Below are 10,625 nucleotides of genomic sequence, written 5' to 3' on the forward strand. Positions count from 1 at the left end.
GATCAAAACAGCATGGTATTGGCACAAAAATAGAGACATTGCTCTAAACACTCCTCCAGGTTCCTCCTATTCCTCTCTCCTTCCCCATTAACTCTTGGCAACCTCTGGTATTTTTACTCTCTCTAAAGTTTTGCCTCTCCCAGAATGTCACGTAGTTGGAATCACACAGGATGTAGATCTTCAGATTGACTTTTTTCATTTAGTAAGTAACATGGATTTAAGGTTTCTCCACGTCTTTTCATGGCCTGATGGCTCATTTCCTTTTAGCATCAAAGAATACTCCATGGTCTGGATGCACCACGTTCATTTGTCCCTTCACCTCCTGAAGGACAGCTTGGTTGCTTCCAATCTTTGGCATTATGAATAAAACTATTATTAATATCTGTGTGCAGGTTTCTGTGTAGACATAAGTTTTCAATTCATTTGGGCAAATACCAAGGAGCTTGACTGCTAGATCGTATGGGAAGAGTATGTTTAGTTTTGTAAGAAACTGCCAAACTGCCTTTCAGTGTGGTTGTGGCTCTATGGGTTCCCACCACGAACGAGAGAGGTCCCCTTGCTCTGCGTCCTCAGCAGCCTTTAGAAGCATCAGTGTTCTGGAGGTTCTAACAGGTGTGTGGTGTTAATAGTAGTATCCATTGTTATTGTCACTTGTACTTCCCTAATTACCTGTGACATGAAACATCTTTTCACATGCTTATTTGCCATCCATATATCTTCTTTGTTGGGATGTTAAAGTCTTTGGCCTATTTTTAAATTGGGTCATTTGTTTTTTATTGTTCAGTTTTGGATACCAGTCCTTTACCATAGATGTCTTTCACTAATATTTTCTCCTAATCTGTGGCCTGTTTTTTCTTTCTCTTGACATATAGGTTTTTATATTCTCTCTTTTACCTAAAAAAGTAGCATATTGCATACAGGCCTTGCCTTTGTAACTATCAACATCCCAGAGATATTCTTAAATCAGTATAGAAGGAGCCTCCTTATTCTTTTTTCCATTATAAGAAGATGCCATTGGCATAGGTGGCTAATTATATTACCCGGGCATTATCCTGTTCATAGACAGGGTTGGGTTGGATCATCTTTTACACATACCATCTTACATGTGTGCAGGTGTGTTTACAAGTCATAGGGTATACACATTTGCAATTTTGATAGATACGAGTTGTTACAATAAGTAGTCCTCCCACAAGATTTAAAAGTGCCAAATTTCTCACTCAATAGACACTGCAGTGTGACCAACAGTTATCAGACTCTTGGAATTTTGCCTATCTGATAAGAAATGGGATCTTAGCATAGTTTGAATTTGCATTTCTGCAATTAAATTTTAAAAGAGACAATGAGCATCTTTTACATGTTTAAGTTTCATCTCCTTCACTCATACTGTTACTGAGTTCATCTTTTATTGACTTTAGAAACTCTTCGTATTTTAGCAAATGGATTACAAATATTTTTCCCAATATATCATCCTTGACATTTGACTTTCAAACATCACCCTGATACCAAAACCAGGAAAAGACCCAACTAAAAAGGAGAATTTCAGGCCAATTTCACTAATGAATATAGATGCAAAAATTCTCAACAAAATCTTAGTCAATAGATTACAGCTTATCATCAAAAAACGTCATACATCATGATTAAGTAGGTTTTATCCCAGGGATGCAAGGCTGGTTTAATATGCGCAAGTCTATAAACGTTATTCATCATATCAACACTAGCAATACCAAAAACTATATGATCCTCTCAATAGATGCAGAAAAAGCATTCCATAAAATCCAGCATCCTTTTCTAATTAGAACACTGAGGAGTATAGGCATAGATGGCACATTTCTGAAACTGATAGAAGCTATCTATGACAAACCCACAGCCAATATTTTACTGAATGGAGTCAAACTCAAAGCTTTTCCTTTTAAAACTGGAACCAGACAAGGTTGTCTTCTGTCACCATTATTATTCAACGTAGTCCTGGAAGTTTTAGCCAATACAGTTAGACAAGACAAGAAAATGACGGGCATCCAAATGGGAGCAGAGGAGGTCAAACTCTCCCTTTTTGCTGATGATATGATCTTATACTTAGAGAACCCTAAAGACTCAACCACAAGACTCTTGGAAGTCATCAAAAAATACAGTAATGTCTCAGGATATAAAATCAATGTCCACAAGTCAGTAGCCTTTGTATATGTCAACAATAGCCAAGATGAGAGGTTAATTAAGGACTCAACTCCCTTTACCGTAGCCCCAAAGGAAATGAAATACTTAGGAATATACCTAAAAAAAGAGGTGAAGGACCTCTATAAAGAAAAGGATGAAACCCTAACAAAGGAAATAGCAGAAGACATTAACAAATGGAAGAAAATACCATGCTCATGGCTGGGAAGAATCAACATTGTTAAAATGTCTATACTTCCCAGAGCAATCTACCTATTTAATGCCATCCCTATTAAAATACCAACATCATACTTTCAAGTCTTGGAAAAAATGATTCTGCATTTTGTATGAAACTATAAAAAAACCCATATAGCTAAGGCAGTTCTTAGTAATAAAAACAAAGCCAGGAGTATCACCATACCAGATTTCAGGCTGTATTACAAGGCCATAGTGGTCAAGACAGTGTGGTACTGGCACAAAAATAGAGACATAGACATTTGAAATCGAATAGAAAACGAGGAAATGAAATCAATAACTTATAGCCACTTAATCTTCAATAAATCAAACAAGAGCGTCCACTGGGGGAAAGACTCCCTATTCAATAAATGGTGCTGGGAGAACTGGATATCCACATGTAAAAGACTGAAACTGGACCCACACCTTTCTCCACTCACAAAAATTGATTCAAAATGGTTAAAGGACTTAAATTTAAAGCATGAAACAATAAAAATCCTCTGAATAACAATAAAAACACACTGAAAGATATCAGCCTGGGGAAAGACTTTATGAGGAAGACAGCCATAGCAATAGCAACAACAGCAATAATAAACAAATGGGATTTAATTAAACTGAAAAGCTTCTGTACAGCCAAGGAGAAAACAACCAAAGCAAATAGACAACCTACCCAGTGGGAAAGGATATTTGCATATTTTGAATCAGACAAACGCTTAACAACCAGGATCTATACAGAACTTCAATTAATCCTGACTTTCATATTTTTTTCCAGCCTTTTATTTGAAAAAATTTAAACCAAACAGAAAAGTTGAAAGAGTGTGGTAAAAAAAACACTCACATACCCTTTACCCACGTTCACCATTGGTTAACAATTGGCCACACTGGTTTGCTTTCTCTCTTTGTCTCTTCCCTGCAGATACATACTTTTTTCTCTATGTCTATATCTAATTATTTTTTCTCTGTATGATTTGGAAATAAGTTGCAGACATCATGACACTTCATCTCTAAATATGTCAGCATATATCTCCTGAAAACAAAGGTATATTCCTACAAACCACACCATTATTAAAAAATATTAACATGGATATAATATTATTTATTATGTTCTAGAATAGTATTTCAATGACCCAAAATGTCACGTATTAGCTTTGGAGAAGGGTGACACTTAATTCAGAATCCCAGGATCCCATCACAGATCACACATTGGATTGGTCGTCCTGTTCCTTTCATCACTTTAACCTAAAGTTGTCTGACACACTCCCCTCCTCCTGTGGCCCGTTCTTTGTCCAGGGTGATTTTTGCTTTTTAAAATGGTTCAAGTCAGTTGTCTTGTAGACTATACTATAATCAGGATATATTTAGTTATTTCTTCATGGTTATAATTAATTTAAATAGTTTTGAAAGGACTGCTGCATGGGTAACTTCTAGCTCTCGTTGTATCACCACAGAGGGAAATTAAGTCAGTTCATTTCATTTTTTGACAATGTTAGTTTAGGTGGCATCCACCAAATCAATTTCTAACACAGGTGCTTTCTTTTCTTTGTAATATAATCAATTCATCCAATTAAAATTTAAAAACTTTTAGGATGGGGCGGCGCCTGTGGCTCAGTGAGTAAGGCGCTGGCCCCATATGCTGAGGGTGGAGGGTTCAAACCCAGCCCTGGCCAAACTGCAACAACAACAAAAAAAAAATAGCTGGGCGTTGTGGCGGGCGCCTGTAGTCCCAGCTGCTCGGGAGGCTGAGGCAGGAGAATCGCGTAAGCCCAAGAGTTAGAGGTTGCTGTGAGCTGTGTGACGCCACGGCACTCTACCCGAGGGCGGTACAGTGAGACTCTGTCTCTACAAAAAAAAAAAAAAACTTTTAGGATGGCCCAACACCTTTATACTGTCAGGCCTATTCCCATACCATGGAGCTGAAACAACATTAAATATATTCCTGACACTCATGGGGCTCTTGCAAAACCGTGTAAGGGGACCCATTCTCACAATAATGCTAAGACTTCATTTGCTGTTAGATTCTTATTCCCTTACCTTCTCATTCTCTCACGTATATATGCTGGAATTTTCCAGAAGCTAGAGGACATGTGACGATGTCATTGCTCTGATGACTTATGGAATGTGTGCTGGTTGGTACTTACTTGCAATTTAAAATTTTCTCAGTCTGAGGTGGTAGCTATAGATATAGCCCACATAAAACTCTGTGAAGCTTAGTAATTCCTAAGACTGTGAAGTGTTCTTATAACCAAAAAGTATGAGAATCTCTACTTTGGAGTTAAATCATCTCTCTACAGGACTCTCTGTCTTCTTGGGTCTTAACAGTACTATGATGGGTATAAAAATTCAGTTTTGTTTATAATCCAGTGATTCAGGAAGACTTCCTAGTGTCCCTGAAACTACACTGCATATTTCACTGTCCACTCTGCCAATAGATGAGGGTGATTATATCTGGTATTTTTTTTTTTTTTCGCTTCACGAATTTGCGTGTCATCCTTGCGCAGGGGCCATGCTAATCTTCTCTGTATCGTTCCAATTTTAGTGTATGTGCTGCCGAAGTGAGCACTATATCTGGTATTTTTTTAATCTTTAAAGTCCTATAATATGATGGACTTACATTCAAAATATTTTACAAAGGGGAAAAAAGTCTATTTCAATCAGTGTGTCTTGGCTTCTTGGCTTCTCATTGAGAAGCTGCCAGATGTCCTCAAAAAAGACCCTGAACACGGGACAGAATAATCTCATTGGAGCTGCCGCAATTTTCCAGATCGCATGGCGGGTCTATAGTCAGACCCCCTGCCAGGCAGAGTCCTCTTTGAATGTCCCTTTTCGGCAGTGGGGATGGGGTTCTTCTCAAGCCATTTCTTTAAGCTGTTCTCTCTCTTTTCCAGATCCTCAGGTCTGTACACTTTGCAGTCTCCAGATGTGAACAAATGCCTCAGCTTCTCCCTCACTCTATGGTCCCCGTCACTCACAGTTTCAACAGTCTGCTCAGCATGGCCCCCAATTCTGGCCACAGTCACACTGTCACCTTCAAGGAAGTTCACAATGACAATATTTTGGAGAAAAAGTAAGTTCAGAGCAGATTTGCAAAGGAAAAACCTAAGGGCCCATAAAGTGATGGAAGAAGTAATGGAATGAAAGGCGTTATCAACAGGTCTCTAGAATAAGAAAGAATATTCTTCCCTATTTGAAATTAACCTTTTTACCATTAAATGCTTTCACTTGTTCACCAGGCATTTACTTGCAGTCTTAAATATCTAAACTTTTTACACAGGCTAAAGCTAATCATGTGCAATACAGTTAAAGTATTACTTAAAGAGTAATAAATGCCTTCAGTGTGTATTAGAAAAGAAGGGAGGGTTTCTTAGAGGTAAGAAACAACAATGGTAACTAAATAACTTCCTTCCAAAGCAGACCAAAGAAAATAACAAAGCATACAATTAATAACATAGAAAACAAAACAGTCAATATGAAGCTCATCAAATCCAAAAGTTTTTTTTTGAAAGAAACGTGAAATTTAAAAAACTAAGGCAAGATGGATTAAAACAAAGAGAGAGAAAAAAGACCATACATATAAATATTAGAACTAAGATGACAAAGATTAATAGGAAATAGTGAGAACAAATTTATGCCAATAATTTTGAAGCTTAAAACAGAATGCTTCCTAGAAAATGTAAGTTAATGACGCAAAAACAAAAGAGACAGAATGTAAATATTCCTGTAATCTTTAATAAAGACTAAATAGCCACGGCAGTTAAAAAGCTTCCCACGGAGAGTAGAAAAAAGGCTCAGACAATTTTACCGTCAAGTTCTACAAAATTTTGAAGGATCAAACACTTCTAATCTAACCAAAATTTCCAGAAACTATAAAAGGGGGACTATGCATTAACTTACTCAAGATGCTGATATAACCTTGATACCAAAAGCAGAGCAAAGGATGGGAAAAGAAAACTATAAACCAATCTCACTTACAAACATAAATGTAAAAATCCTAGAAACAAATCTAATATTATATTATATTGTTATGTTAAGATGTGATGTGATGAGAAGAGAATTTCACTTCTGTGGTATTCTTCCCTAAAACCAATAACCCCAGACTGTTTTTGAGAAAACATCACACAAACCAAAACTGACAGACATTGTATCTACAAACTATCTCAGTAGCATTCTTCAAAACTGTCAAGGTTGCCAGGAGCAGTGGTTTACACCTGTAATCGTGGCACTCTGGGAGGCCGAGGAAGGTGGATTGCTTGAGTTCACGCGTTCCAGACCAGCCTGAACAAGACTGAGACCCCATCTCTACTAAAAATAAAAAAATTGAGGCAAGAGGATTGCTTGAGCTAGAGTTGGAGGCTGCTGTGAGCTGGGATGCCACAGTACTATACCCAGGGTGACAGCTTGAGACTCTGTCTCAGAAACAAACAAACACAGACTAAAACAACAACAAAAAAACCTGTCAAGGTCATGAAAAACAAGGAAAGATTGAAAAACTCCCAGATCAGAGGAGACCAGGAAGACGGATCCTGGACCCATCTTGGCAGAGGCTGGGTCTGTCGGTAAAATTTATCCTCTACCCTCATCCTTCTCCCTGGCTTTCACTCTGACCTCTTTATCCAGGTAATCTTGCCCTTCTAAGGGGCCTTTCTTCATCCATTCGCTCATAGTTGCTATGTGGCTAGAAGAGAAAAATACCATATAAACTCCTTACAGCAACAGGTACTAGCCAACCACCCTGTGAAGAAGCTGCCTTGGGCCTATACAGGCGGCCATGAAGTTTGTGTGCAATTTGAAGCAGTGTGCAATTTTAAATTGCACATGAACTTTATGGCTACCCTGTATATCTGTGTTTTCCTAAAAACATATGTGATGCTGTAGGAAGCAAAAATGTGCTAATTACACCACTGCCACCCTTTCACATCCCATAATTCCTCTTCTCACTTCTTAGTCATAAATATTCTTCGGTTTCCTAAATGTGTTATTTTGTATTTACTCTCGGTCTGTAGACTTGGGGGGTTTTAGCTGTAGTGTAATTAAGCCAGGACATTTCCTCATATTGTTTGTACATCCTCTGCCCACCCTAGGGTAATAATTATTGCCAACCTGGGTTTAAAAAGTGTCTCCAATAAGAATGTTCTCAAATTCTTGAAATATTTATCACAGACCCAGAGAAGTCAACAGTCAGGGAACAGAGCTAATTCTAAGGTGAGAAGCACGGAGTCTTGGCTCTGGAAATTACGGGTTAAATTTTTTTTTTTGAGAATAACTTCCTTTTCTGAAAATGATACTGTTAAACAAAAAGCTCCCTAAATTCTATTACAGTCTACACAATTTTATGATTTATTTTATTTTTATTCGTGACCAGATATAGCATCTATGTTTTTTATGTTTTGAAGAAACATTGCATATTGGATATTATTAGTTAAAAAAAAAAACTAACTCCAAACATTTTGGGAACCAGTTACTGGCCTTTCTTCATAGAATTTGTTACAACCAGATGGTCATTGACCTAGAGCGATTTTGTTACAACCAGATGGATATTGACCCAGAGTGATGGTGAAGGAGTCTACAGTATTAAAAAAAAAAAAACAACAGGGCGGCGCCTGTGGCTCAAGGAGTAGGGCGCCGGTCCCATATGCCGGAGGTGGCGGATTCAAATCCAGCCCCGGCCAAAAATCACAAAAAAAAAATAAATAAATAAAATTAAAAAACAAAAAAACAAAAACACACAAATGGAAAAAGCAATAATATGGCACCACCTTCAGGTTAACTTGTGAATTACAAGGATTACAAGGATTTGCGTTAAATACAATGAACTAGTTCACTTTTGCTTTTCTGCTGTGTGGTCATTTCAAATGATCATCAAAATCTACAAATTGGAAACTAATAGAGGAAGACTCTAGCCTTTTGTTTCGGATTCTACAGCACTTAAACACTTTGGAGCCATATGAAAGGTCAAAGTACATTCTGCATGTTGAGGGACAGTGCTGAGCCCCTATAGGTGTTCTCCCAAGCTGGAGGCCTAGTGGCATCCCAGGTGCCCATCCCAACCTTCCATCAGGTCAGTAGCTTTTGAGTGATAAAGTGTATGGTAAGCTCAGCGGGTCCCTTGGTTGTGTGTCCTGTACCTGACCTTGTTCACTCTGAATCCATCCCTTGGTCCCGGGCACAATTCTGCTGGATCCCACATCAGTAAATCAGACACTCAGTGATCCCTAGGGAAGACTGATGTGGTGGATCCGTACAAAGTCCTGCATGATGTCCCAAGGGTTCACATCTCTTCAGAGTATATTATGATGTAGACACAAGAGCTAACAGTCCTGGGTCAATGAATCGTGAATGTGTATTGTGAACTGGAAAAAAAAATAAAGTACAAGGCAAATGTAAAGTATTTCTGAACCTCTTCTGATAGGAATGGAAAAGGACACATTTGCAAAATCAAGGTCTGCAGTGTAGCTGAAGCTGTGTGGCCCCCTATTGGTTGAGTTGCATAATGTACTTTTCTCCTCCAGGACGGACCAGGATTCTTTAGGTTCTCATGGGAGCATTAATTTCATCTATCTCCCATATGCATCTCATCATCCACTGTCCTCCATTCTCCCATCCTCCCATCCTCACCTCCTCTCCCTGGAAGAAGTGAATATTTTATATGCTGTCCTGGCTGGGTAGATGGGGGAAGTTTCAGAAAATTCTACCTGGCTGACCCCGTGGAAAGCTGTCCCTACAGGCCAAATACCCAAATATGTGGATCGTGCCAACTGCTCAGAATGTCTACGCCAATTACATGGTTAGGGAAATAACTGCTGGTGGGTCTGTGGATCTACTAACCCCACAGTGAGCTGCCAACCTTGGGCAGTGCTCTGTTGATCAGCTGGTCACGATCTGCCCAGCAGTGACATTGAAGGGGACAACAACGAGGGTACAGGTCTCCAGGTATCAGGGTCCGACCCTGTTCCAACAGGCCTCCAAATAGTTGAGTATTTCCACTTTCCAAGTGAATAGTCCTGAATCATCAAGTCCCTTTAAAGGACTGAAGGGATCATGGCTGTGCCTGTTTGCCAGGGTGTTTTGGTGTCCTCCTAGAAATGTGGCTCTCCTTCCAGGCAGTGAGTGCAGAGTTTGTAAACTAGCTCATATCTGGAAACTAGTATTAACTAAAATAAAATCCCAAGTCCTTTGCTAACTAGATGGACCCCTCTTAGCCAAGGGGACTCCAGAAACACTTTAAAACTGAGTTCCCAGCTATGTCAGGGTGGGAGAGAGAAAGTGCAATTACACATGTGCATGATTTAGCTTCATAAATATTTATGACTCCTCCTATAGCTTGTTGAATATGCATATTAACCACCCCACTCTGTATAAAATCTTGTTCCTTGTATCTGCCCCTTGAAGCACAGAGCTCCTGGCTTCTGGACAGGGCTGTGCTTTCCAGCCTGTTGGAATGGCCACCCAACAGGTTGAGGCTCTTCATGAGAAATAAAGCTCTCCTTTTTTCAAAATATAAACTTCATTATTTTTTTCTAGTTAACAAATGTCAGCTGTGTAGGGACCTGGGGAGACCACCAGTATCCCCCAGCATGACTGGAGGTCAACACACTAATGTCTGCACCATCCGGCTCATTGATGCTCAGTTGTCTCTCTGACCTTGCTGGGAGATTCTTAGGTAAGCTCCCTACAACCCAAACTCTCTCACCATTAGGAAGAAGACCTTGGAGACTTTCTTCCCGTCATTTCCCCCCAGTTCTCTCCATTCTGGACCCTGGAGGAAATGTCTTTGTAGGTCCCAGGTTTGGGGGCACCTAGTCAGATGATGCTGATCCACAAGATTTGCGAGGACACTGCTGTTACTGGGACTGACAGAATATTCTCATAAAGGTAAGTACGTTGATAAAAACCTGGGTTCGAAGGCAATAGTCTCTGCTCCACTGCCATCAGAGATACTAGCGACTAACATGATTAAAACTATAACAATTCTTGTAAATGTTTGAAAGTAACCTGAAATGATTTAAAGCTTTGCTGGCCACAATAAAATCTTAGGAGACCTCTAGTTTGCCTGAGCACTCAATTAAAACAAAGAGGCTATCAGACCTACCAAAACAATGATCATGCTATAATTGGTGTCTCAAGTTTTCCATATGGGATCAAGAGTCTCTCATAACCTCCCTTAATGAGGGCGATTTAAAGTTAAAAGAGACTTCATTTTTTAAAAAATGGTGTGTGCAAAATATTTAGAGTTTACGCTTTCCTTC

At 39.2% G+C, this 10,625-nt stretch overlaps 1 non-coding gene and 1 pseudogene across 1 annotated transcript; both read right to left on the reverse strand.

The window, feature by feature from the left end:
* Window positions 1–4,835: 4,835 nt before the first annotated feature.
* LOC128595036 (U6 spliceosomal RNA) lies at window positions 4,836–4,942 on the reverse strand. Its single transcript, XR_008382730.1, has one exon. It is a non-coding gene; the product is annotated as a U6 spliceosomal RNA (small nuclear RNA).
* A 117-nt stretch (window positions 4,943–5,059) lies between these two features.
* LOC128594952 (gem-associated protein 6-like) lies at window positions 5,060–7,041 on the reverse strand (annotated as a pseudogene).
* Between the last annotated feature and the right edge of the window lie 3,584 nt (window positions 7,042–10,625).

The sequence above is a fragment of the Nycticebus coucang genome, chromosome 9 (assembly GCF_027406575.1).
Source record: "Nycticebus coucang isolate mNycCou1 chromosome 9, mNycCou1.pri, whole genome shotgun sequence".
NCBI lineage: Eukaryota > Metazoa > Chordata > Mammalia > Primates > Lorisidae > Nycticebus > Nycticebus coucang.